The following is a 25,628-nucleotide window of genomic DNA, read 5'->3' on the forward strand; positions in this document are numbered from 1 at the left end:
GCCATGCACTTCTCCAGGGGATCTTCCCAACCCAGGGATCAAACCAGGTCTCCCACACTGCAGACGAAGCTTTTTGCAGTCAGCGTGGAGAACCACTGCTCTAAAAGCCACTGGAGAGAGGGAGAGAGACACATAAGAGGGATCAGAGGGTCCACTCCAACAGAAGGGGGCAGCATCCTCACAGCACAAAGAAGGTGGGGGGCATATTTAAACGAGAAGATGTAGCAGTAACAAGGTGGGGCCCTTGTGTGCTGTCAGCCCTTTGATAACAGGAAATGTGGTAACAACAAGCAATGTTTGAAAACTCAAGAAAGGAAGACGCCTGGCACGAGAAGACAAACTTGTCCTGGCTAACCAAGACAGAACGAGTGGGGCTATTTAAAGCTGGGAGATAAGAGAGAAAACGAATCTTGGGAAGAGGTTGTAAAACCTGTGAGGAAAGTGTTGGCTGAAGCTGGAGAAGGAGGTGTCAACTAAGATGCTCCAGAAAGAAATCAACGCTAGAAAAGGCGGGGTGCGCACTTCCACTGCCAAACGGTAATGACTCAATACCTGTACACATGGATGGTTCCCCTTTAGACAGAAATTTTGGTGTCACCCTTGAAGCAATTAAGAACTGTAAAAAAAAAAAAAAAAGAAAGAAAAGAAAGAAAGAGGCAGCAAATTACAGCATGTATGCAAGTGCCCACTAACTTTGGCTCACGTTGCTCTTTAAGAACTTAGTACTGCCTTGATGATGCTTTGAGCCTTAGAAAAGCAAAATTCTTGGATGTCCCTATAAATGTGCAGTTTTTCGCTAATGCAACTCTATACCCTCTTTTTTTTTCTCATTTGCAGAAATGGAGTTCCCTTGTTTATAAATGGGTCCCACAGTCTAGAGTACAATTCTGTTTAAGTAACACCGCTGGAAGGGCATGCTTGCTCACATGCCACAAAAGCAAATGTACATGTTGATCAAAATACTCAATGCTCATTCCACAGCTCATCCTAAAGGAGGCCAGCTAAAACCCACTGCCATCTCAGTTACAATTTCACCAGTGGAATCTGGAAATTAACAGAGATGTGAAATTTATGATTAAAAGACTAGCAAGGTTTGCTAAATGCCATTAGGCAAATACATAAGATGATTATGCAGGATTTTAAGCATTCTGGAACAAGTCTGAAATATCTTGCTTTAATGGGTATCCTCCTTCTAAGTTGTGATCCCAGTAAAGACCCTTATGTCGTTTTTTTCCTGTCTTCCTTTCTTAGATTCTAAATATCTTCAAGAGAACTGACTCCAGTGGATTCCCTACCTTGGCTTTTCTCTTCTCCTTTAGGTGTTCAGTCTCACAGCCCACGATTTTGTGACAGGTGTGATGGTTACCAAGCATGAGTCTGGGGTTGCTGCAGTGATGTCTACCATTGTTACATTTGGATTTTCTTCAAGGCCATCTCTTCTGACCCTTAAAAGCTATCTTCATCATCTGGGACCCTGGACCTGGTGGAGGAGGGGCTGGGCTAGATGAACATGGCTACAATCCAGGCCTAAAGCAGGGAGGTAAAACCACAGACATAAGAGAATGTGGGTCTGGCTGGCCATAACACATCCGTACCTGGCCCTCATCCACTGAAACTGAACAGCTAATCTGGCATTTTGTCAAGTCTGATGGGAAGTTAATGATGTGAAAGAAAGACAAGTATACCCATGGCTAAGCTGTATGAAGCATGTATGTGGCAGAGGAGATGTTGGGGGCGGGGCTGAAGGAGGATGGGACAATTATTTTTGAATGTAATATCCTGGACAGGTTCACAAACCTTTAGCCACAATTTTAAAATGCAAAATTTTGTGAAGAGTGTCTTTGTTATTTTGCTACTAAATGAATTTGTTCCAAACCCTGACCTGAGCTGACAAGTCTTTTTCTGTCCAACTAAATGAGAATATTCATCTACTTTGCTGTAGAAATGGTTGTCTCCCGTATGCCACGGGAGTATTACCTAACCTATAGGATGCAAACTGCATTCCCTTTCTGAAAGCTGGATGGATTCTAAAAGACATTTGGCCCCAGAGTGTCAGGCTAAAGAACTGCTGACCTGCATACAACTCCCCAGACAGGCGAGTTCTCCAGATTTAAGCCTTGTATTATTTTCCCACATCATGCAGGTGTTTACCAGACCTCAGCTTTTCAATGATTTCTACAATATTATTTTAGTAGACACATTTACAGGGAACTAAACAGGACAAAGCTAAGAAACAGGCATACCATGTATGATTTCAGATATGCTGCCTTAAACACATGAGCTCATCTTTTCCTCTGTCAACTTTTTCACTGTCTAAGTCTGGGAGTTCTGACCCTGAGCATCCCCAGTCTGGGCCACAGCAGGTGTACTATGCAGGTAGTATGAAAAACATGATGCTGATTTTCAAAAAGAAGCTATCAAACTGTGTTAATTTTTGTAAAAATGTTTAATTCTTTTAAAATTTTATGAAAAAATTAATATTCCGGGACATCCCTGGTGGTGCAGTGGATAGGAATCCACCTGCCAATGCAGGGGACATGGGTTTGATCCCCGGTCCAGGAAGATCCCAAAAGCCGTGGAGCAATTAAGCCTGTGTGCTACAACTACTGAAGCCTGCATGCCGTAACAAAGACCTGGCGCAACCAAAAGTATCATTAATTAAATAAATTTCAAAAATAACATTCCAAATAAAATGTCCACAGATGCGTCTTTTAGCAAATGGAGACAGACAGTGAGACAGAGAAGAGAAAAAAGACATAAAGATTAGCTCTTGCCTGGGACTGGCAGTGAGAATGCAGAATGAACACAAAGGGGCACAAGGGATCTTTCTGGGGTGATGGAAAAGCCCTAAAACTAAACTGTGATGGAAGTCCCATAACTCTATCAGTTTTCTACAAATCTATGAATTGTACACTTAACATGGGAGAGTTTTATGTCATGTAAATTATACCTCAATGAAGATGTGGAAAAACTAATCCTAAATGTTGGGAGTAATACTGTTTATGTCAACACCTCTTCTTTTGTCCTGATGTTTCAAATTAACACCAGTGCAAACAGGGGAAGAAGGATGCAGTAAATGAGATACATTCCTGATCGTTAAGGGAAAAGGAGAAATTTTGCTCCCAAATGACTAATTTAACATCCAGACAGCAGAGATGAGTTCTTCTAGATATTTCCCCACATTTAGCAAATGAAATTGAAATTATTTCGAGTTTAACATGCCATGTGTGCCTCGCTAATTACAGCATACATCACATCAAACAATAGTATTTTGTTTACCACTCATCCTGCAAAGACGGCAGAAACTCCTGAGGATGATGTCATGGTCTTCCCCACATTTTCAGGACCTAGCAGGTGTTCAATATATGAGTTTATTGAATGGAAGGATCTCTTCATCAGAACCACTGAACACACTTCCATTTGCTTGAACAATATAAAGCAAATTAGAAAGACATTCCCTACTTTGTAGACCAGGGTTTCCCAAGCACAGCACTGTTGACATATTGGCCCCGATAATTCTTCCCTGTGGAGGAGGGCTGTTTGGTGCACTGTGGGATGTATAACAGCATCCCTGGCTTCCACTCATTTATTAGATGCCAGCAGTAGCCCTTGCATACCCCTCCCCGCCCCACCGACCCCCACCCTCGCCCAACAGCTATGACAACCAAAATGTCCTCTGGGTGGCAAAGTCACTCTTCCTTGAGAACCACAGCTTTAAACAGAAAGAGTATATTGAAGATCAAATCAAACTGTTGTGTTCACGTTTCAGCAGTGCTTTTCATGTTATTACTTCCTAAAGCCAGTGAGAACATCAAAAAGAAAATGCATATGACTAGCAAATGATAATTCTCTGACCATGGGCCTTGGCATTTTATGGGGAGAAGAAGAGTTCTTTTTAATTTCCTTGTAAGTGTGAAGATGCAAAAGGATTGTTCTGATCCAAGGCTGACAGTTTTCAGGATACGCGGAGCTGGAAAAATCCCTATGAGAAGGGTCCAAATGTCAAATGGCCTATGGCTGTAAAACAGTATAAAAGCAGCATGCTCTTTGCCAGCACTGGGCTGTTTATTATGAACTGTAGCTAGGGGAACAATTTTGAAAATGCTATTGAATATTTATTAAAAGAAAAGGTCTACAATAATGCAGGTCCTGACCAGCTGCTATTAGTAAACCACTCAACCAGTTGGAAAGGTTAAGAACTGTGGTGGCAAAAACCATTAAGTGCAAGTCTGATCCTTTGGCATTTTGTCTTTTCTCAACCACCAGTGCTTAGCAATCCTCTTCCATACACCCTGGCATAAAATCCGAAAAGCTGTTATCCATATTGTATGGTTTAAATGAGTCCCTGAACATTTCAGTTTCAACTCTTACTTTGGAGATATTGGGAATTTCATGCTGATGTTAGACGCTTAAGATGTGTATTTTGGGCAAAATGACTATAATAAAGTACAGCAAAGAAAAAATTATATTACTTGACTGTGTTTCGTTATCAAGATTCATAATACTTTACTGCAAAGCATCATTATTTTTTATTTAGGAAAACAGAGAAATACACTCCTAACCTCAACACTAACAATTTAGGCCCTACTAATGACATCGTTGGTTTCAGCCCCTTCTGGATTTATCAGTCAATCGCATATAAGAAACGGCTATAGCAGACAGTTTAACTGTCAATTCCTAATATCTGAAAAGGAAGCATATCTTTTAAGATTATGTTTGTAAAAATATTTATATCTCTGCATGTCTATTGGCAAACATGAGTAGGTTTAGGATTCTGAAACATTAAGCATATAATTCCTCAATCTGCTAAGAGAAAGAGCATACACAATATGCAAAAAGCCCTCTATTCAAACAAGCTGTGACTGTATACATAACTATGCTATTCAAATTAGATTACTAATTTAGACATGTTCTATCATGTCAAGTAGATACTAACATAAAAAAAATTCAACAGGAAGAAAAATGAGGTAAGGCAAACTTAATTAGTCTCTTTAGAAAATGAAAACTCCTAGTACATAATATTAAAATACATACTTGTGGAAAGATCAGCAGGATTGCAGCTTACTCATCTTGGTGGTGAGTAATAAACACAGTATTGTCAAATCACCTCTACAGGATACTACCTCTGTGCCCTGGATTATCATATTTGCATTTGGATGAAACTGGGACACATGTGGCATGAAATGGCTAAACTAAGTTTCATTTTACCTCATTTGAATTTCCTCACATATTATTATAAAATGCACTAAAATCACACACAAAATACAATATTATTTGATATTATTATTTAAATTCTCATATGGCTATATTGTAATTTCTCAACTGCAATGGACTAAGGCTACTATAATACACCACGTGTAATGATAATTACCAGAACTAATATAGTTGCCTAACATTTTTATAAAACTTAAAAAAAATTATAAGTGTATGGTGATTTTAAAAAATCAGCAGTAATAATAAAGGATCAACCCACCAAATGCCACAAATGTATAAGCCCTTTCGGATTCAATTTTTTTCCACTAAAGCTAAAACGTAAAATTGGCACCATGAAGCTTGAAATTGAGATTTAAAGATAAGCACTGGTACCAGCATTTGCTACTTGCTAGAAGTTGCTTTTATCTGAAAATTGCTATTTAGCAAGGCCCACAGATATTTTTTATGAAATAAATGTAGCATCATAAACTTTTCAAACAGCTGTAAGATTCCATGAACATTTCATGATTCTAAATATTTCTATATACTAATAGTTAATATCTGCCTTAACAGTAGCAAAATTAGGTAAATTTCTGAATATCTGAAGCTAAAATACAAGTTGTAAAACTAAAATAGGCCCTTTCGATTTATCCTGCATAATTTTACACTGCTTAAGAAAAAGACAAATGCTTTAATGCTTTGGCATTAAAAGGGGAACATGATAGCTGCTTTGGCAAGATAAAGCAAGCTACATCACTTAATGTATTTGGAGAATTCAGGAATGATATTATAAAAGGAAAACCAATAGTTTACACTTAATTTGACTGAATTATATCACACACACACACACTTTTCACCTACAAAGGCCATTATAACAACTGAAAAACAAATTTCCATTATACCAGACAGCAAGTTTAACTACAACAGTTTTACAGTTTAAAATGTTGAATGCTTTTCTTTTTAAACTTGCTTTTTAAGAGCTTTTTAAGATAATGAAAGAAAAAGATGTTTGTCTCTAAAAAAAGCTTTCGCCCAGTTGGACTTGATTGCATATATTTGCATAAAGAATCTGTGGTCCATCAAATATAAAGACTGCAGTCAATATAGCTTCCACTATTGGTGCTTTGAGCAGACTAATGAAAAAAAGACTCTTAAATTTTTTTTAAAGTAGCTACCCCCTAATTTTTCTTTAGTAGCTAGTCATGAAGACACAAGCAACATAATGGAGTGGCAAGAAGCCAAAATTTGAAGTCAGAATGCCTTATTTGGGGTCCTAGGAACTCTATCATTTATTACCTATGTTATCTCCCCACAGTCACCTCAGTTCCCTCATCTCTGCAATGGGAATAATTCCACCTTTAGGTCAAAATGAAAGGAGCAAGGACTGATATGCATGATATTAACTAAAACACATGGTAATTATTTTCATCATCCCCTCAATACTCCAGCTTGTCTATGACTTAATGTTGCCTGTTTCTTATAAGGCAAGTGAAAATTACAGGAAACTGTACCTACTATAGGAGAAGGCAATGGCACCCACTCCAGTACTCTTGCCTGGAAAATCCCATGGACAGAGGAGCCTGGTGGGCTACAGTCTATGGGGTCGCTGGGAGTAGGACACGACTGAGTGACTTCACTTTCACTTTTCACTTTCATGCATTGGAGAAGGAAATGGCGACGCACTCTAGTGTTCTTGCCTGGAGAATCCCAGGGACGGGGGAGCCTGGTGGGCTGCTGTCTATGGGGTCGCACAGAGTCGGACACAACTAAAGCGACTTAGCAGCAGTACCTAATATATATCAAATAATCCAGTGAGCCAAAAGGCTCATTAATAACTCTAATGAGATTGGTTCAAAGGTCCAACCCTCCAAAGATGCTGTAGCCATGAGAAAAACTTATTTTTGTAAACTACCAAATGATGGGTCATCATCACTGTCCCTTTCGGCGTGCTCATCCATGGGCATGACCAGACGTGCCTATTATGAGAACCAAGAATTTTATGTGTCGAGAAAGTAATTCTTTCATTCTTCCCACTTTCCCAAGTGCCCATGTCCTGCTGTTAATGAAGGAGAAAAATGAATGAAAAGGGAAAACAAGAAATGACAATTCTATGCCATAAGCAGCTTGAGATCGAAGATCGTGCTTTATTCATGATTTTATTTCTTATTTCTTTACTTTACCCCACTCCCCATCCCTTTTCCACACAGTAGGTTCTTAATACTTCTTCACAAGCCTTGAAAGCTATATGAGACACAGTCACTGTCCTGTGTGTAGTTACAAGCGCATTAACAGTCAGACTGTTCCTCTGCTCTCTGCCTTTTCTTTGTATTTCACTCATTTTGTCACTTGGCTCCCATTCCATCAAGCACCTCATTCCACTTTGCCTCTGGCTTCTACCACATTGTGTCCAAGCACTTGTAGATAACTTTTCTCACTTAATCTTACTATCCCCCCATCTCCTTTCCCTTTGCCTGCCGCCTTGGCCTTCAGGCTCCTTGGAAAAGCTATGCCAAACTGAGATAGCATATTAAAAAGCAGAGACATTACTTTGCCAACAAAGGTCCATCTAGTCAAAGGTATGGTTTTTAAAGTAGTCATGTATGGATGTGAGAGCTGGACCATAAAGAAGGCTGAACTCCGAAGAATTGATGCTTTGAACTGTGGTGTTGGAGAAGACTCTTGAGAGTCCCTTGGACCACAAGGAGATCAAGCCAGTCAATCCTTAAGGAAATCAATCCTAAATATTCATTGGAAGGACTGATGCTGAAGCTGAAGCTCCAATACTTTGGCCACCTGATGTGAAGAGCTGACTCATTAGAAAAGACCCTGATGCTGGGAAAGATTGAAGGCAGGAAGAGAAGGGAATGATGGAGGATGAGATGGTTAGATGGCATTACTGATTCAATGTGCATGAGTGTGAGCAAGCTCTGGGAGATACTGAAGGACAGGGAAGCTTGGCGAGCTGCAGTACATGGGGTTGCAAAGAGTCAGATACGACTGAGCAACTGAACAATAACAACAATGCACCTTCTCAGTCAGATTACAACTTCAACAACAACTCCAAATACATAGAAGATTTGAAAACCTGTATCTCCAGCTGAGCCTCTGTCTTAAATTCTAGAACCACAGGCCTGTGCAACTGTCAACAAAATCCCAAGCCCTGGATGTTGCGCTGGTCCCCTGTATCATTACACAAATCCACACCTGAATGCATTATCTCCCCTACAAACCACGTCATCCTTTGTATTCACTATCAAGACTTTTGTATTCACTATCAAGAACAACTCTGTCCTTTCAATCACTCAAGCCAGAGCTCTGGGAGTCACCCCTAAAGTCCCCATCCCTTCCTGCTTCTCTTCTCCTTCTCTGTCCCTCCCACCTCCCCATCAGTCTGAGTTCAGACCTTAAATCCATACTAGGATTCAACAGCTTTTGCACACACTGCTTTTTTCCACACAGCCATCCTCACATCCCATCCATTCTCTACAACACACCAGACTGATCCTTGTAAAAGAACGGCCTGAAATGCTCAAATTCATCTGGACCAAATATGGCCTACAAGACCTTTTCCAAAGTGGCTCCAGCCTCCACTCTCCGTTTCCAGCCCCACCTACTGCCCCTCACGTGCACCTGCCACAGGGAAAAACCAGCTGTCTCATGACACACCACACTCTTTGGCGTCTTCACTGCACCGTTCTCCCTGGTCTCTCTGCTCAGAAAGATTTTTGCCATCCCACTCCTATCCTCAGCTGCCTGGTCCCTTCCAACTCACTCTTTCAGACTCAGACCCTGCCCTATTCCCTAGGGGTAAGTCATCTCTTTGGAGTCAGGTACCCCTAATAGAGCCCAGCATCTTTTATATACTGGTTAAAACTGGAGTTAAGCATCATTTCCCCTCCCAAGACTGAGAGTTTTGAAAGATGTGAAAGGAATCCTCTTACGTCTGAGGTTTCATTATCCAACACTATGCCTTGTATATCAATATATATCTGGTGAATGCATAAATGAGTAAAAACCAGTCCAATTAAGTTTGACTCGAACACTGCCAAGCTGCTAGTGGCTGATTATGTGTGAATGAGAGGCTCACAGCTCTTTTTAAAAGAGGTCACGGAAAATATCATAAGGCCACTCTGGCTGCAATTCCCAAGTGTTGAAAACAGAAGTCGCGGTGTTCCCCTGTGTGGCCATGTTACAGACTGGCTCTTTTACAGTTTTTTTTTTTTTTGTCTTGTGTGGTTTTATTGCCTGTGATCTATAACATGCAGTACTTCAACATTAAAGTCTCCCAAAAGCTTCAGCAAGTTCATCCACACGGGGGTGATGGAAAAGTGAGTACGGGTCAGGGTGAAAGGCCAGAGTGAGTGGAAGCAACATTAACAGCAATGAACTGAGTCACAAATACCTCAAGACCTGAATCTCAATGACCCATGTGAATGCCCTTTATTCCTTAGGGAACAAATTCACAGGAGAGCTTCCATATGCAACCCTGGAGCTCCATGAAGACTGAAATAACAGATGTAGCAGTGTTGAGTAGTCCCAGCTTTTGGTCCTTTTAGAAAATCAACTGAAGTTGATCACTTACAAATGAACACTAGAACAAAAGATGCAGGGACTGGGTCCTATGAAATTAAACCAAAGTACAAAGCTACTGTTGGTCAAATAAAACACTTGAAAAAAAACCAAAAACTTGCCTACCCCATGAGGTTCACAGGGTTTCAAGCGCTCTGCAGTTTAGTAGGCACGCACCCCAATCAGGCCAACCTTCCCTGTCCTCTACCATAAAACCCACACGTAGAAAATTTAATTTTTCTTAAGTTTTTAATCACTCACAGACTTGAAAATTATACAGTCCTATAAAACCAAGAAGGAGGAGTAGGTTAGACATTAACATACCAAATATTATAACAATGACGACAACAAATATAGTAACTGAAAACCCAAGAGATATGAAGAACTTTTTAATGGATTTTTAATATTTTAATAGATTTAAAAAATTGTTTTATTTGGGGGAAAAAATGCTCCTTACAAAAGTGTCGCTGCAAATTACAGAGACTCTGCAACAAATATTGGCTCCAGTGTGAAATCGTGAGAAAATAGAGGAGGTGCCGTTTACGGTAAAGGGTTTTGAAAATACTGGACATTGGTTTTAAATTCTGCCCTTTCCCGCTGCACTTCGAGTGCAGTTAGAAAGAACAGGATGCAGACACAGAAGATATGACACAATGGTCATTTTCTGAGACAACTTGCTTGCACCTTACTTTTGAGACACACATGTTCATTTACTTAAAAACCACAGTCTCACTGTGACACATGACATCCCTACAGTAATGTTCCCTGCTGATTAAATAAATTTTTGATTTACTTTTTAGAAATCACCTGAGAAAGTCTCAGGTTGCTCTTTCTTGGATGAGAATGATGCAGCTGCTACTGCTAAGTCGCTTCAGTCGTGTCCGACTCTGTGCGACCCCATAGATGGCAGCCCACCAGGCTCCCCCGTCCCTGGGATTCTCCAGGCAAGAACACTGGAGTGGGTTGCCCTTTCCTTCTCCAATGCATGAAAGTGAAATGGGAAAGTGAAGTCCCTCAGTTGTGTCCGACTCAGCCACCCCACGGGACTGCGGCCCACCAGGCTCCTCTGCCCATGGGATTTTCTAGGCAAGAGGACTGGAGTGGGGTGCCATTGCCTTCTCCGAATGATGTAACTATGTGACATCAAACACAGATAAAGTTTGCAAGCTTCTTCACTGCATCCCGTTATCAGTGGATGGCTGTATGCTTCCTATTTCACAATGCTAACATGTGGGTTTCTTTTCTGAGATCATTGAATGAAACTAAGCTTTAAACTCTTCCTCCACAAAGATCTAGAAGACCGTGCGCACAAACCTTCAACCATCCCTTCAGTTCTCTCCCAGGGTCACTGTGGGGATGGAGTGAGACTGAATAGGATTATTTCAAGAAGCACAATACAAGACATCTATGCAACAAAGCTGGACGATATGAAGGCTCCCAAATTACGCAGTAGAACACTAGGCCTCATAGACTCCTGGGATCCACTCCTGGGTCTGAAACTCACTAATGTGCTCTTGGACAAGTGCTCTGATCTTTCTGCTTGTACAAAAAATGATAACAAAGTAACTGCATAAGGTCATTGTGGGGATTCAAGTAAATCATGTATGTAGTTCCTAGCACGGCAGCCAGCACACATAAAGGTTCTGTGTTAGCTATTCATTCCATCCAGTAAGGATGTGGCAGACAAATCGTGGAGCTGTCTGTCCCCACAATCACCCCCACCCTCAAATTCAGCAGCATCCCAGCCTTGAGGGGCTGTCTCTACCATGTTGCACACGCACTGTTTATCTGGAGAACTGGTATCACCTTCCACGTGTTTCTCCCAGATGTCTGAGGCCAGAGCCTTAGAAATACAATCAGCCCCCAACTCTCCAAGCCTACAGGGAAGATAATTCAAAACAGGAGAGATGATTGGAAAGAGTAAATGGTCTTCATTCAGTTTATTCATACCATAATTAGCCTGCATTTCTGGTACTTATATCTTCTGACAGCTGGATGTTGGAAGAAAGTTGTCTGGAAACAGAGGTGGTCGCAGACAAGCCAACAGTTAACAGGGACAAGAAATAACACTATGCAAATTCTAAAGAATTAGTTGAAAGTAACTTCTGGCCCCAACTTGAGTCACAGAAGTGACTGAGGAAGACTTGTATTATCAAATCACCCAGAGCAGAGGAACATCTGAAATATGAAAGCACTTGAAAGAGTAAAGGGAATATCTGTGCTCTGGCAGGAGGGCTAAAACTGAAGTAGAAGATATTTCAGAGAGAGGTGGAAAGACTCAGCTGATGGCAAGGACCCTTTCTGACACCCTCCTGGAACCTTGCACCCACGGACTTTAAAATTTTTTAATTGAGATATAATTAACATGCAAAATCATATTAATTTTAGGGGTACGACATAATGAATCAACATTTGTATATATTACAAAATGGTCAAGATGAGTCTAGTTAACATCCATCACCAAACATAGCTAAAAATAATCTCATATGAGAACTTTTAAAATCTACTCTCTTAGCAACTTTCAAATAGGCAATACAGTATTATTAACCTTAATCACTATGCTATACAGAGAATTTTTGATTCAAAAAAGCCAAGGCAGAATATCTGTCTTGAAGCACCTTTCAGTAGCAGGTTTAATTAAATATTAAATCAGTCTGTAAGCTGCCTGTGGCCTATGTGCCCGTGATAGCAATTACATTTTAATATCTAGAAAATGAGTTAATATTTACCAAGGGCCAGAATACTGTGTAGATCTGGATGATACTCTAAGGAAGCCACAGGAAAAAAAGTAACTTTTCAATCATTCTCAACTTTTAAAAGTCAAATAAGATGCTCAACAGGCTGTGGACCGGAGTTTTAACAAAGTGCAGTCCACCAGTCCATGGGCGATAGGTTCTAGGACCCCCGAGGATACAAAATCAGTGGATGCTCAAGTTCTTTATATAAAATAGCATTATATCTGCATATAACCTTAAAGTACATTCCCTCACATACTTCATCGCTAGATCTCTTATAACACCTAATACAATCTAAATGCCACGTTAACATAAATATGTAAATGCTATATAAATAGCTGCTGGAGCAAAGTAAGTTCAAAGTAAGTTCTTGGAACTTTCTGGAATTTTAAAAAATATATTTTCAACCCATGGTCAGTTTGGATATGTAAGGCCGACTGGACAGCTCACACATGACCCCTGAAACTGCTTCTGACCACTGTACTAAGGCCCAGAGGAAGCATGCTTATTTAACATGAAATATAAATTATTGCCATTTCTGAACAAACAGTACAATATGCAGCAAAGTGTGTGCTCTCTCTCTCTCTGCCCCAGAGGTTCTCTCCAGCTAGGACTGAACTCATGCTCACAGATGACGCCAATTGCAGATGAATGACCTGCTTGTGGTGGTTCACTAGGCTGTGTGGATCCCGCAGCTTCATCAGCAGACAGCAAACAAACCTGGGAGGAGCGGCCTCCAGCAGGAACCCAGGAACCGCAACACACCACTCTTTTTCTCAATTCTCTGAATATATGAGCATGAAAGGAAAAAGCAATGGAATCCACTTCAAACCAAAGGATAAAACCCATTTCACCTGCTGGTATCTCTACCGTGTGCTAAGACAGACAAGCCTTTTAACGATAATTATGAGAATAATAACAGCTCCCAGTCATGGAGAACTATGCTGTGAGTTAAGCACTCTGCATACTTTACAGCTTAATGTAAATTTCCTCATCTGTAAGTGAAAGATAAGAACAAACCTATTTTATTATGTTATTAAGAGGATTCCAGGAGAAGAGAAGAAAAAAGCACTCTGGAAGTTGAGACAGTAGGGCCAAAAAGGATAGGGTTTGAGACAGACAGACATGGGATAAAAGCCCAAATGTGATTTCTATGATTTGATCTTGCTGAATTCCAGTTTCCTCTTCTCCAAAGTGGAGATGAAGCCACCACCTTGAAAAGGAATCGAAAGAGATGATTGGTCAAATACCAGCTGGTGTCTACATTACCAGGAGGTGTTCAATAAATGCTTATACCCTGTATCCTATGATACATGCGAACAGCTTCTGTTAACCTCTGTCTGCAGTCATTCAGTCATTCAATGTCAAGAGTATCCACAGAAGCACTTCCTTTAGTAACAGTGATAATTTTACCCAGTTTAATTAAGCCAGACACTGGTTTAACAGCTTTACATCTATGAACTCATTTAATCATCATCACAATCCAGGGAGGCAGGTACTGTAATCCCCATCTTACAGACAAACACACTGAGGCACAGAGTTCAGGTAACATGCCCAGGCTCAAAGAGATGGTACCTGAGTTAGCAGCAAGTCTCCCTAGCCTGTCCTCCTAACCTTGATGTGACAGAGTATATGGGGGTCAACCTGTTTGAGCTGCTATGCTTGGATATATATCTTGAGATAAGCAATGGATGCTGTCACCACCAACTACAATGTGTTGAATAACTTATCAACTTCTGAAATAACATTTTGTGTATTTTCTTAGAATTCCTTAAAATACTATGATTTTAAATGAGATGTCTTTTAAATGAGATGCCTATAACTAGTTCATCTTGTTCCATGTGCCAGAATACTATAAATAAATGTGCTTCTTTTTCTAAGGAGCACCTAAATAAATCTCACATTAAACTACAATCCTGAGTTTTGCAACACAAGTCTAAATCAAAAGAAGATACATTAGGGCAGTCTGAATGTTATCTGTTTTATTAAACTAATGACTTCCATACCAAAAAAATCTGAATATTCTCCTTATTGCTAATATTCATGTCTTCACAGTCATAGCAGTACTGTATGGTATTTCAAACTATCCTTTTTACAAATTTAATCAACTCAAATATTAAACATCAATGATGATAATCTATTTCTCTGCTTAAGAGGAATCTCGGGGGGAACAGATGAGAGAGAAAGGTTAAAGAATTCTAGAATTCTATCCTTCAAAGTAGGACAGGGCACCTACCTATAAATCATGCTCTTTGTTTATTAAGATAATTAAGCCTAACACTACACTTAACTTACAGACTCAACAATTGTCTGGCATGAACAATTTCCACTTTTTCTAAAACAAAGGGGATGTGTTCAAAGGAGTCCTCTGCAAGCTCCCTGTACAATGCATGCTATTTTAAAACATGATTTATGTGTCTAATTCCTGGAGCTGCCTTGAAAAATATACTGGGTTTTTCCTTGCATGCACCTTATTAGGAGAAGACACTCCAATCTGAAGAGTGCACTCTGTTTCAGACTGCAGGGCGCTATATCATGTCAGCATTTTCATTAAATACGTTCAAGCTGGACCTTAAACAAATGGAAGGGAGAATCACAGCTGCAGCCACTGCAGAGAGACACACTTATCTGGCCAGGAGGCTTACATAAGAGGTGCAGGACAGTCAGGGTGAAACCAAAGTGTCATCATCTGAACACGACTGCTTTGAGATTTGCTCACATTCTTCACATAAATGGAATCACATAATACTGAGCGGATTTCTCATTTTATTTGCCTTATAGCACAAAACTGTAGGTTGACATATTAAGTTGTTTTCCCCTAAAGGATTGGGCTCTAATTAGGGAAACGTTGGGAACTTCTGCCTAGAGGGTAAGTGGGATGCGCGGGAAGCCTGGAGGCCGGAGAAGGAATGATTTAGCCTCCATCCCTGAAGACCTAGCGCATCCAAGAATATTACTGGAGTCACTCCCCTGAGGACCTGGGACGGAGGTGACAAGAACCCCCTACCTCCTGTGTGTGTGTGCGCGCGCGCGCACACACACACACACACACAGAGTCAAGGAGCTCGGAATGAGCAATCAGCAGCAGGCGAAATGCCCTCGGAGCACCTGTCCTCTCACAGCACATTTCCAACTGGCACGTTCAGCAGAGACTGGAGCCAGCCCGCCAGGGACGGCTGCCTCTCCCCGCGTACCCTGTCCGCGGCTTCGCTTTCTCAACTCCCCAAGCTGGAGCCCCGCTAACAAAAGGTGCTTCCCACGACGTGAAGATAATAAAAACAAACCTCCCCTTCCCGCGGCGCAACCCTCCAACTTTAGAAACTACAGTCAACTTACTGGGATGCAGGCGACAGGGAGCCTTCAAGGGGGACCGCGCTCCGGCTGCGCAGAGCCCCGCTGGCCCCGCACTGCCCCGGCGGCTGCGGCGGGTGCGGGGCGAGGCGCTGCCGTTCTGCACCAGCCGCCTCAGCTCCGCGGTGCCCGGAGCCCGGCACTCGCTGGGACGCACCGCCTGGCGGCAGCGGCGACAACGAAAACTACACGGGTCCGCGTGGTCCCGAGCGCTGCCGCAGCCGCCCGCCCCGGAGTGCAGCGCTCCGAGCCCCTGGTGCGTGTCTCCGGCTCCGAGGGAATCGCGGCTCTACAAGAAAGGCGGCCGGGGAAAAGCCGAGGCGTTGCTGCCCGGAGAGCCGCCAGCCCGCTCCCAAGCGGTCGGTCACATCGCGGGCGCGGCGGGAAGCGAGCCGGCGAGCAAGCACCGCAGTTCGCACTCGCAGCCGCGCCACGGAGAATGACAAGCTCCGAGGCGGTGCAGCCGTGCGGGGCGCGGGGTGCCACTGCGCATGAGCCCGGCTGGCTGCGGCACGTCACGGGGGGGCGGGACGAGGAGGGGTGGGCGGGACGAGAAGGGGCGGGGAGGGGGTGAGCCGGGCGGGGCCGGGTGGGAGAGAGACGCCCAGCTACCCCGCGGGAAGGTACAGGAAGTCTGCCGCCTGGGGTTCTGCGAACCTAAAGCTGTTGTGGTTGAACTTGTTTGCTCCAGAGTCCATTGTCCCTTAAAAACTAATGTTTACTCTAAGTGATCCTCTAGGGCTCTGGGCAAACCTACAAAAGTCAGTTTAACTCATGTTAAGGTTTAACCTTAAGGAGCTGGGATTTAGGGGACAATGTACCTTGGCTGTACATTAAAATAACTTACTGAGCTAATAGGAGCCCTTTTGCCCCGGCCGCACCCCAGAATCCAGAATAGAACGTACGTGAGAATCTCTGGTTGGGGCCCAGCTATTATTAGGCTGTAAAGCTTCCCAGTTGAGATCGAGGTACAGTAGAGCTTCTTAAACCTTTAATGTGTGATAGAATCTTCTGGAGATTTTCTTAAAATGCAGGTTTGTATTCAGTGAGTTTGGGCACTGTGGGAAGGTTCTACATTTCTAACAAGCACTATTGATATCAGTGCTGCAGGTCTGGACCACCCCATCTTTACTACTCAAGTGTGGTCTAGAATCTAGAACAGAGTTTTCCTTCTGCATGAGAATCACTTTTGTAGCTATCTGAAAATATCTCCAGGCCTTATCTTCAGTGGTTATGGCTCAGCCCTGGGCAAAGGTGGGACTCTGGAATTTCATTCCTAAGGAGCACTGTGATGAGTCAGATTGAGGGTAAAGCGTCTGCCTACAATGTGGGAGACCCGGGTTCGATCCCTGGGTCGGAGATCCCCTGGAGAAGGAAATGGCAATCCACTCTAGTACTCTTGCCTGAAAAACCCCATGGACTGAGAAACCCGGTAGGCTACAGTCCATGGGGTCGCAAAGAGTCCGACATGACTGAGTGACTTGACTTCACTTCAGATTATTAGACCAGCAATTACGAGTTTGGAATAGACCTTTGAAGTGGGAAGCACCAAGCCTGGTGTTGAACTCAGGACATCCAAGTCCAAGTCTGACTCCCAAGTCCAAGTTCAGCTCCAAGCCCAACTCCCACTGAAGCTTTATATGATTATTCCAAATTTTCTGTAATTATTATGCATTACTTAAGAAAAATATATAAATCACACTACATACACAACACACATGCTGTATTCCTTACACATATCACAGACCAACTCTCACATCCATACATGACCACTGGAAAACCATATCCTTGACTAGACGGACCTTAGTCGGCAAAGTAATGTCTCTGCTTTTCAATATGCTATCTAGGTTGGTCATAACTTTTCTTCCAAGGAGTAAGCGTCTTTTAATTTCATGGCTCCAATCACCATCTGCAGTGAGTTTGGAGCCCCCCAAAATAAAGTCTGACACTGTTTCTACTGTTTCCCCATCTATTTCCCATGAAGTGATGGGACCAGATGCCATGATCTTCGTTTTCTGAATGCTGAGCTTTAAGCCAACTTTTTCGCTCTCCTCTTTTACTTTCATGAAGAGGCTTTTCAGCTCCTCTTCACTTTCTGCCATAAAGGTGGTGTCATCTGCATATCTAAGGTGATTGATATTTCTCCTGGCAATCTTGATTCCAGCTTGTGCTTCTTCCAGTCCAGTGTTTCTCATGATGTACTCTGCATAGAAGTTAAATAAGCAGAGTGACAATATACAGCCTTGATGTACTCCTTTTCCTATTTGGAACCAGTCTGTTATTCCATGTCCAGTTCTAACTATTGCTTCCTGACCTGCATATAGGTTTCTCAAGAGGCAGGTCAGGTGGTCTGGTATTCCCATCTCTTTCAGAATGTTCCACAATTGATTGTGATCCACACAGTCAAAGGCTTTGGCACAGTCAATAAAGCAGAAATAGATGTTTTTCTGGAATTCTCTTGCTTTTTCGATGATCCAGCAGATGTTGGCAATTTGATCTCTGGTTCCTCTGCCTTTTCTACGCATATCATTAAAGGAGGCTTAAATCTGGCCTGGGAAGAAGGTGGATTAGGAGGGGAGGTGTGGGTGTAGAGAGCAAAGTGATGGAGTAAGAAATGCTAGATGGCCTGTTGCATAGTGCACATAGAGGGAAGGATGCATGGAGAGAAACAAACCCTGGACTCAACCTAGGTCCTGGAAAAGTGACTTGGAGAAGACTTGGTCTCCTGGACCAAGGACCAGACTTGGTCTCCTGATCGGTACCATCAGGTGAAACTCAGTGTTCCCGAACGTTTGAATGTATGACAAGTCATGTACATTACCTCACTGAAATCTCACAATGGTCTTGTAAATTGAATATTAAAAAAAGTATGCTCATTTTACTAATTTTAAAAAATTGCCTTGCTCACACAATGGAACTTGAATGAGACGACAGATCTGTGTGTTAGATGCAGCTTCTACAACTCTAAGAAAAACGAGTAAGCTCTTATAAGGAAAAAGGTTTCTGTTTATTATTCACATCTGATTAAGGTTGTGCCTAAGTTCTGAGTTAGCGAATGTTTCATTTTTGGAGAGAAGAAATCCATTTTGCATCTTCACCCCAGTTTTGCAGCTGCACAAATTGGGATGCAAAAGGTTGTCCTAACAGCATCTCAAGAGCTTCCCTGGTGGCTCAGATGGTGAAGAATCCACCTGCAATGCCAGAGACCTGGGTTCAATTCTTGGTTCAAAAAGATCCTCTGGAGAAGGGCATGGTAACCCACTCCAGTAGTCTTAGCTGGAGAATTTCATGCATAGAGGAGCCTGGCAAGCTACAGTCCATGGACTTGAAAAGAATATCACCTCCTCCCTGAGCCTCCATCCCTCCCAGCCACCCCCAATTGACTTTGAGTTCTCCAGTGGCTTAAATGGTAAAGAATCTGTCTGCAGTGCGGGAGACCCTGGTTTGATTCCTGGGTCAGGAAGATGCCCTGGAGAAGGAAATGACAACCCATTCCAATATTCTTGCCTGGAGAATCCCATGGACCGAGGAGCCTGGTGGCCTACAGTCCATGGGATTGAAAGAATTGGACATGATTGAGTGACTAACACACTCACTCAACATCATCTCAGTTTTAGGATGTTACAGTTGCATAGTGCAGGCTTCACTGAGAGCTTCAAAAAGCAACACTCACGTTTTCTGGTGACAAGCATGATCACCATCCTTATTTTATCCAGGGCTAACCCTGGGTTGGGAAGATCTCCTGGAGAAGGAAACAGCAACCTTCTCCAGTATTCTTGCCGGGAAAATCCCATGGATGGAGGATCCTGGAAGGCTACAGTTCATGGGGTCACAAACAGTCCAACATTACTGAGCGACTTCACTAAAGAAACTAAGTGATTTAGACAAAATTCAGGCAAGAGCCAGTCTCAGGCCTCAGTCCTTCTTCTCTGTTCTCCTGTCACCAAATGACCTCCTGAATGTTGTTTTTCATTTCAAATTTTTACTGATTTTCCATCAGTAAATGAGAACACAAAGATATTCCAGAATCACTCCTTGATATAGAACCATAAGTGTCAGGAACAATTCTTGTAGTAAGTGTTCAGGACTATATTTCCAATGTAGAGTAAAGTTTTGGAAGAAAGGGCGTGATATTTGGGCTTCCCTGGTGGCTCAGATGGTAAAGAATCTGCCTGCAAAGTGAGAGACCAGGGTTGGATCCCTGGGTGAGGAAATTCCCCTGGAGAAGGGAATGGCAACCAACTCCAGTATTCTTGCCTGGAGAATTCCGTGGACAGAGGGTGGGATATTTATACATAGTCTACCAATCCAGAAGTTTGCTTCAGAATGCTGTATTGTAAATTACATCTGTTCCACCCTTGTCTTTCAGTTCAGTTCAGTCGCTCAGTCATGTTCGACCAATTGTGACCCCATGGACTGCATCACTCCAGGCTTCTCTGTCCTTCACCAACTCCTGGAGTTTGCTCAAACTCATGTCCTCAAGTCGGTGATGCCATCCTACTATCTCATCCTCTTTTGTCCCCTTTTCTTCTAGCCTTCAATCTTTCCCAGCATCAGGGTCTTTTCCAATGAGTCAGTTCTTTGCATCAGGTGCCCAAAGTATTGGAGTTTCAGCTTCAGCATCAGTCCTTCCAATGTATATTCAGGACTGATTTCCTTTAGGATGGACTGGATGGGTCTTTGCAGCCCAAGGGACTCTCAAGAGTCTTCTTCAACACTACAGTTCAAAAGCATCAATTCTTTGGTGCTCAGCTTTATAGTCCAACTCTCACATCCATACATCAGTTCAGTTCAGTTCAGTTCAGTTCAGTTGCTCAGTCGTGTCCGACTCTTTGCGACCCCATGAATCGCAGCACGCCAGGCCTCCCTGTCCATCACCAACTCCCGGAGTTCACTCAGACTCACATCCATTGAGTCAGTGATGCCATCCAGCCATCTCATCCTCTGTCGTCCCCTTCTCCTCGTGCCCCCAATCTCTCCCAGCATCAGAGTCTTTTCCAATGAGTCAACTCTTCGCATGAGGTGGCCAAAGTACTGGAGTTTCAGCTTTAGCATCATTCATTCTAAAGAAATCCCAGGGTTGATCTCCTTCAGAATGGACTGGTTGGATCTCCTTGCAGTCCAAGGGACTCTCAAGAGCCTTCTCCAACACCACAGTTCAAAAGCATCAATTCTTCAGTACTCAGCCTTCTTCACAGTCCAACTCTCACATCCATAGATGACCACTGGAAAAACCATACCCTTGACTAGACGGACCTTAATCGGCAAAGTAATGTCTTTGCTTTTCAATATGCTATCTAGGTTGGTCATAACTTTTCTTCCAAGGTGTAAGCGTCTTTTAATTTCATGGCTGCAATCACCATCTGCAGTGATTTTGGAGCCCAGAAAAATAAAGTCTGACACTATTTCTACTGTTTCCCCATCTATTTCCCATGAAGTGATGGGACCAGATGCCATGATCTTCGTTTCCTGAATGTTGAGCTTTAAGCCAACTTTTTCGCTCTCCTCTTTCACTTTCATCAAGAGGCTTTTTAGCTCCTCTTCACTTTCTGCCATAAGGGTGGTGTCATCTGCATATCTGAGGTTATTGATATTTCTCCCAGCAATCTTGATTCCAGCTTGTGTTTCTTCCAACCCAGCGTTTCTCATGATGTACTCTGCATAGAAGTTAAATAAGCAGGGTGACAATATACAGCCTTGACATACTCCTTTTCCCATTTGGAACCAGTCTGTTGTTCCATGTCCAGTTCTAACTGTTGCTTCCTGACCTGCATACAGATTTCTCAATAGACAGGTCAGGTGGTCTGGTATTCCCATCTCTTTCAGAATTTTCCACAATTGATTGTGATCCACACAGTCAAAGGCTTTGGCATAGTCAATAAAGCAGAAATAGATGTTTTTCTGGAACTCTCTTGCTTTTTCCATGATCCAGCAAATGTTGGCAATTTGATCTCTGCTTCCTCTGCCTTTTCTAAAACCAGCTTGAACATCAGGTAGTTCACAGTTCACGTATTGGTGAAGCCTGGCTTGGAGAATTTTGAGCATTACTTTACTAGCGTGTGAGATGAGTGCAATTGTGCGGTAGTTTGAGCATTCTTTTGCAGTGCCTTTCTTTGGGATTGGAGTGAAAACTGACCTTTTCCAGTCCTGTGGCCACTGTTGAGTTTTTAAAATTTGCTGGCATATTGAGTGCGGCCCTTTCACAGCATCATCTTTTAGGATTTGAAATAGCTCAAGTGGAATTCCATCACCTGCGCTAGCTTTATTCATAGTGATGCTTCCTAAGGTCCACTTGACTGCATTCCAGGATGTCTGGCTGTAGGTGAGTGATCACACCATCATGGTTATCTCGGTCATGAAGATGTTTTTTGTATAGTTCTTCTGTGTATTCTTGCCACCTCTTGTTAGTATCTTCTGCCTTTGTTAGGTCTGTACCGTTTCTGTTCTTTATCGAGCCCATCTTTGCATGAAATGTTCCCTTGGTGTCTCTAATTGTCTTGAAGAGATCTCTAGTCTTTCCCATTCTGTTGTTTTCCTCTATTTCTTTGCATTGATCACTGAGGAAGCCTTTCTTATCTCTCCTTGCTTTCTTTGGAACTCTGCATTTAAATGGATATAGCTTTCCTTTTCTCCTTTGCCTTTCGCTTCTTGTCTTTTCTCAGCTATTTGTAAGGCCTCCTCAGACAACCATTTTGCCTTTTTGCATTTCTTTTTCTTCGGGATGGTCTTGATCACTGCCTCCTGTACAATGTCACAACCCTCTGTCCATGGTTCTTCAGGCACTCTATCAGATCTAATCCCTTGAATCTATTTGTCACTTCCACTGTATAATCATAAGGGATTTGTTTTAGGTCATACCTGAATGGTCTAGTGGTTTTCCCTATTTTTTTCAATTTAGGTCTGATTTTGGCAATAAGGAGTTCATTATCTGAGCCACAGTCAGCTCCCAGTCTTATTTTTGCTGACTGTGTAGAACTTCTCCATCTTTGGCTGCAAATAATATAATCAGTCTGTATTTGGTATTGACCATCTGGTGATATCCATGTGTAGAGTCTTCTCTTGTGTTGTCAGAAGAGCGTGTTTGCTATGACCAGTGCGTTCTCTTGCCAAAACTTGTTAGCCTTTGACCTGCTTTGTTTTGTAGTCCAAGGCCAAATTTGCCTGTTACTCCAGGTATCTCTTGACTTCCTACTTTTTTTTTCAAAATCGTTAGAGAATTTATTCCACCTTCCAAAAAAAAGGATACTAAGGTGATAGAGGTATTAACTATCACTACAATGGCAATCATGTTACAATGTCAATATGCATCAAATTAACATTTTACAATTTAAATTTACATGTTACATTTAAAATATATATATATTTATTTATTTTTTGTATTGGTTTTGCCACACATCAACATGAATCTGCCACAGGTGTATAAGTGTTCCCAATCCCGAACCCCACTCCCATCTCCCCCCTCCACACCATCCTCCTACTTTTGCATTCCAGTTCCCTATAATGAAAAGGACATCTTTTTTGAGTGTTAGTTCTAGAAGGTCTTGTAGGTCTTCATAGAACCGTTCAGCTTCTTCAGCATTACTGGTAGGAACATAAACTTGTATTACTGTGATATTGAATGGTTTGCCTTGGAAATGAACAGAGATCATTCTGTTGTTTTTGAGACTGCATTCAAGTACTGCATTTTGGACTCTTGTTGACTATGATGGCTACTCCATTTCTTCTAAGGGATTCTTGTCCACAGTAGTAGATCTAATGGTCATCTGGGTTAAATTCACCCATTCCAGCCCATTTTACTCCCAATGTAAAGACAATGTAACATCTTTACTTCAATTAGAGCTACTCCTCTATGAAAAAATTAATAAATGAACACCATAATTAAAAGAGAATTCTCTGTAAATTAGGGAGTTGATTGTGGAACACTGTTAGTTCAGTTTTTAATAAGTATTTTAAAGAAAAAAAAATTATTAAAAAGTCAACATAATAGTCATGTTGGGATTTTTAGGAGAGGTGTCCCAACTTGTGATCTTGTTTTCTGAAGTGTTAGAAACTCCAGTCAAAATATCTATCTGTAGAGTGTATGAATTCATTTGAATATTGACTTTTTGAGAACCAGGATTTAATTTTATAAAAAATTAATTAGTTTGACCCACTGACATTGTATTTTGAGCCACTATCGCTGGCATCAAACACATGAAATATATAACATTGCTCTAATATTGACCGTGTCTTAATATTGATTGTGTCTGATTTAGAACTTGTTTCTCATTAGCTTCTGTTGTTGTCTGGCAAGAATAGCAGCAATGTTTTTTGTTTTTTTTTCCCCCCTTTGAGGATTGATTTCCTTATGGGTCAGCAAAGCTTGCTCTTTGGCTGAGAATTTCTTCATTCAATGCCTCTAAAAGTCCCTATGGTAAGGATTTCAATTATACAGATGCTAGCAACTCCATTGAACTTATTTTCTGCTCATTCAAGAAACTGTACCTAGAATAGATTCTTATTCAATTCTTTCTGCTAAGAATCACAGGTTGATCGTTGCGCTGAGAGGTTCTGGCCCCCCAGTTTTTTGTATTTGTTAATTACATTTCTTTATCCATTTCACTCAAAGAGATTTTTTGACAGGAAAATCTTCTACCTTCTGCCCTGCTTCATAGTTACAGTCCAGCTCAGAGAACTGTGGGGAGTCCAGGTGACTGGCAAAGCTGAGACAAAAATGGGAACATAGAATTAGATTTCACTTGGAAAGAATGAGGTTGCCATAAAAGGTTAATACAAGTTGTGCTTGATTTCTGGACATGGCTTATTACCAAGTTTGCCTTGTTTGAACACATGCAGCTGCTAGTAAATTCCCTAGAAATCATAACTGAATCCCTGGTGGGTTATGGGGGTGGGAGGAGGTGGGACTGGGGATAGTTAGGTGAACATTCTGGTTTTTTTTGTTTGTTTGTTTGTTTTTTTTTTTATCCTGAGTAACTTTTGGAAACTCTAATGGTCATTGAAAAACTCAATTCCTCTTTCCCTGACACAGGAAGATTAAGAAGTGCCTGAATTTCAAATGCTTACTTTTCAATTGTTTGTGCCAAATATCTTTAGAACTTAGAGCAGCCTGATTTTCAGGCTAGCTCCAAAGTATTTTTTTAAAATAAATTAATACAGTGTTCAATTGCAACTCCGAGCCTGAAAGGAAATAGTTGCTGGGTAAAGGTTCTGGCCCAATGATAAGAGTGGGGTCTGGGAGAGGGGAGAATGGAATTTAGGGGCCAAAGAGGAAGACTGCCTATGGTCTTGGTGGCTGAGAAGCAGAGACTGATAAAGATTACTTATCAGTAGCCTCTGAGATAAACTTGGGATAAGTATTGGCCTGTGACCAAGAAGAGAAATATCAGCTGAAACTGGACCTGCAGCTTAGTGCTTGCATCTACTAAAAGCGTAAAGGGCCTCACATTTGTCTTAATCTATAGGAAAGAATCGGAGAAGGCAATGGCACCCCACTCCAGTACTCTTGCCTGGAAAATCCCATGGATGGAGGAGCCTGGTGGGCTGCAGTCCATGGGGTCGCTAAGAGTCAGACACGACTGAGTGACTTCCCTTTCACTTTTCACTTTCATGCATTGGAGGAGGAAATGGCAACCCACTCCAGTGTTCTTGCCTGGAGAATCCCAGGGATGGGGAGCCTGATGGGCTTCCATCTATGGGGTCACACAGAGTTGGACACGACTGAAGCGACTTAGCAGCAGCAGCAGCATAGGAAAGAATAATCAGAGACTACTAAATAGGTTA

At 42.0% G+C, this 25,628-nt stretch overlaps 1 protein-coding gene across 5 annotated transcripts in view; it reads right to left on the minus strand.

The window, feature by feature from the left end:
* PAG1 (phosphoprotein membrane anchor with glycosphingolipid microdomains 1) overlaps positions 1-16,289 on the minus strand; it is a 166,154-nt gene extending 149,865 nt beyond the window's left edge. For 4 of the 5 annotated variants that reach the window (XR_006060846.2, XM_042254358.2, XM_012183909.4 and 1 more), the window contains exon 1: positions 15,834-16,289. The gene's annotated coding sequence lies outside the window, so the exon portion shown is untranslated. Of the gene's footprint in view, positions 1-1,295; positions 13,711-15,833 lie in introns of all 5 variants that reach the window. The other variant, XM_060393454.1, reaches the window with a different exon arrangement.
* Positions 16,290-25,628: the final 9,339 nt, after the last annotated feature.

This window comes from Ovis aries, chromosome 9, assembly GCF_016772045.2.
Source record: "Ovis aries strain OAR_USU_Benz2616 breed Rambouillet chromosome 9, ARS-UI_Ramb_v3.0, whole genome shotgun sequence".
Lineage (NCBI taxonomy): Eukaryota > Metazoa > Chordata > Mammalia > Artiodactyla > Bovidae > Ovis > Ovis aries.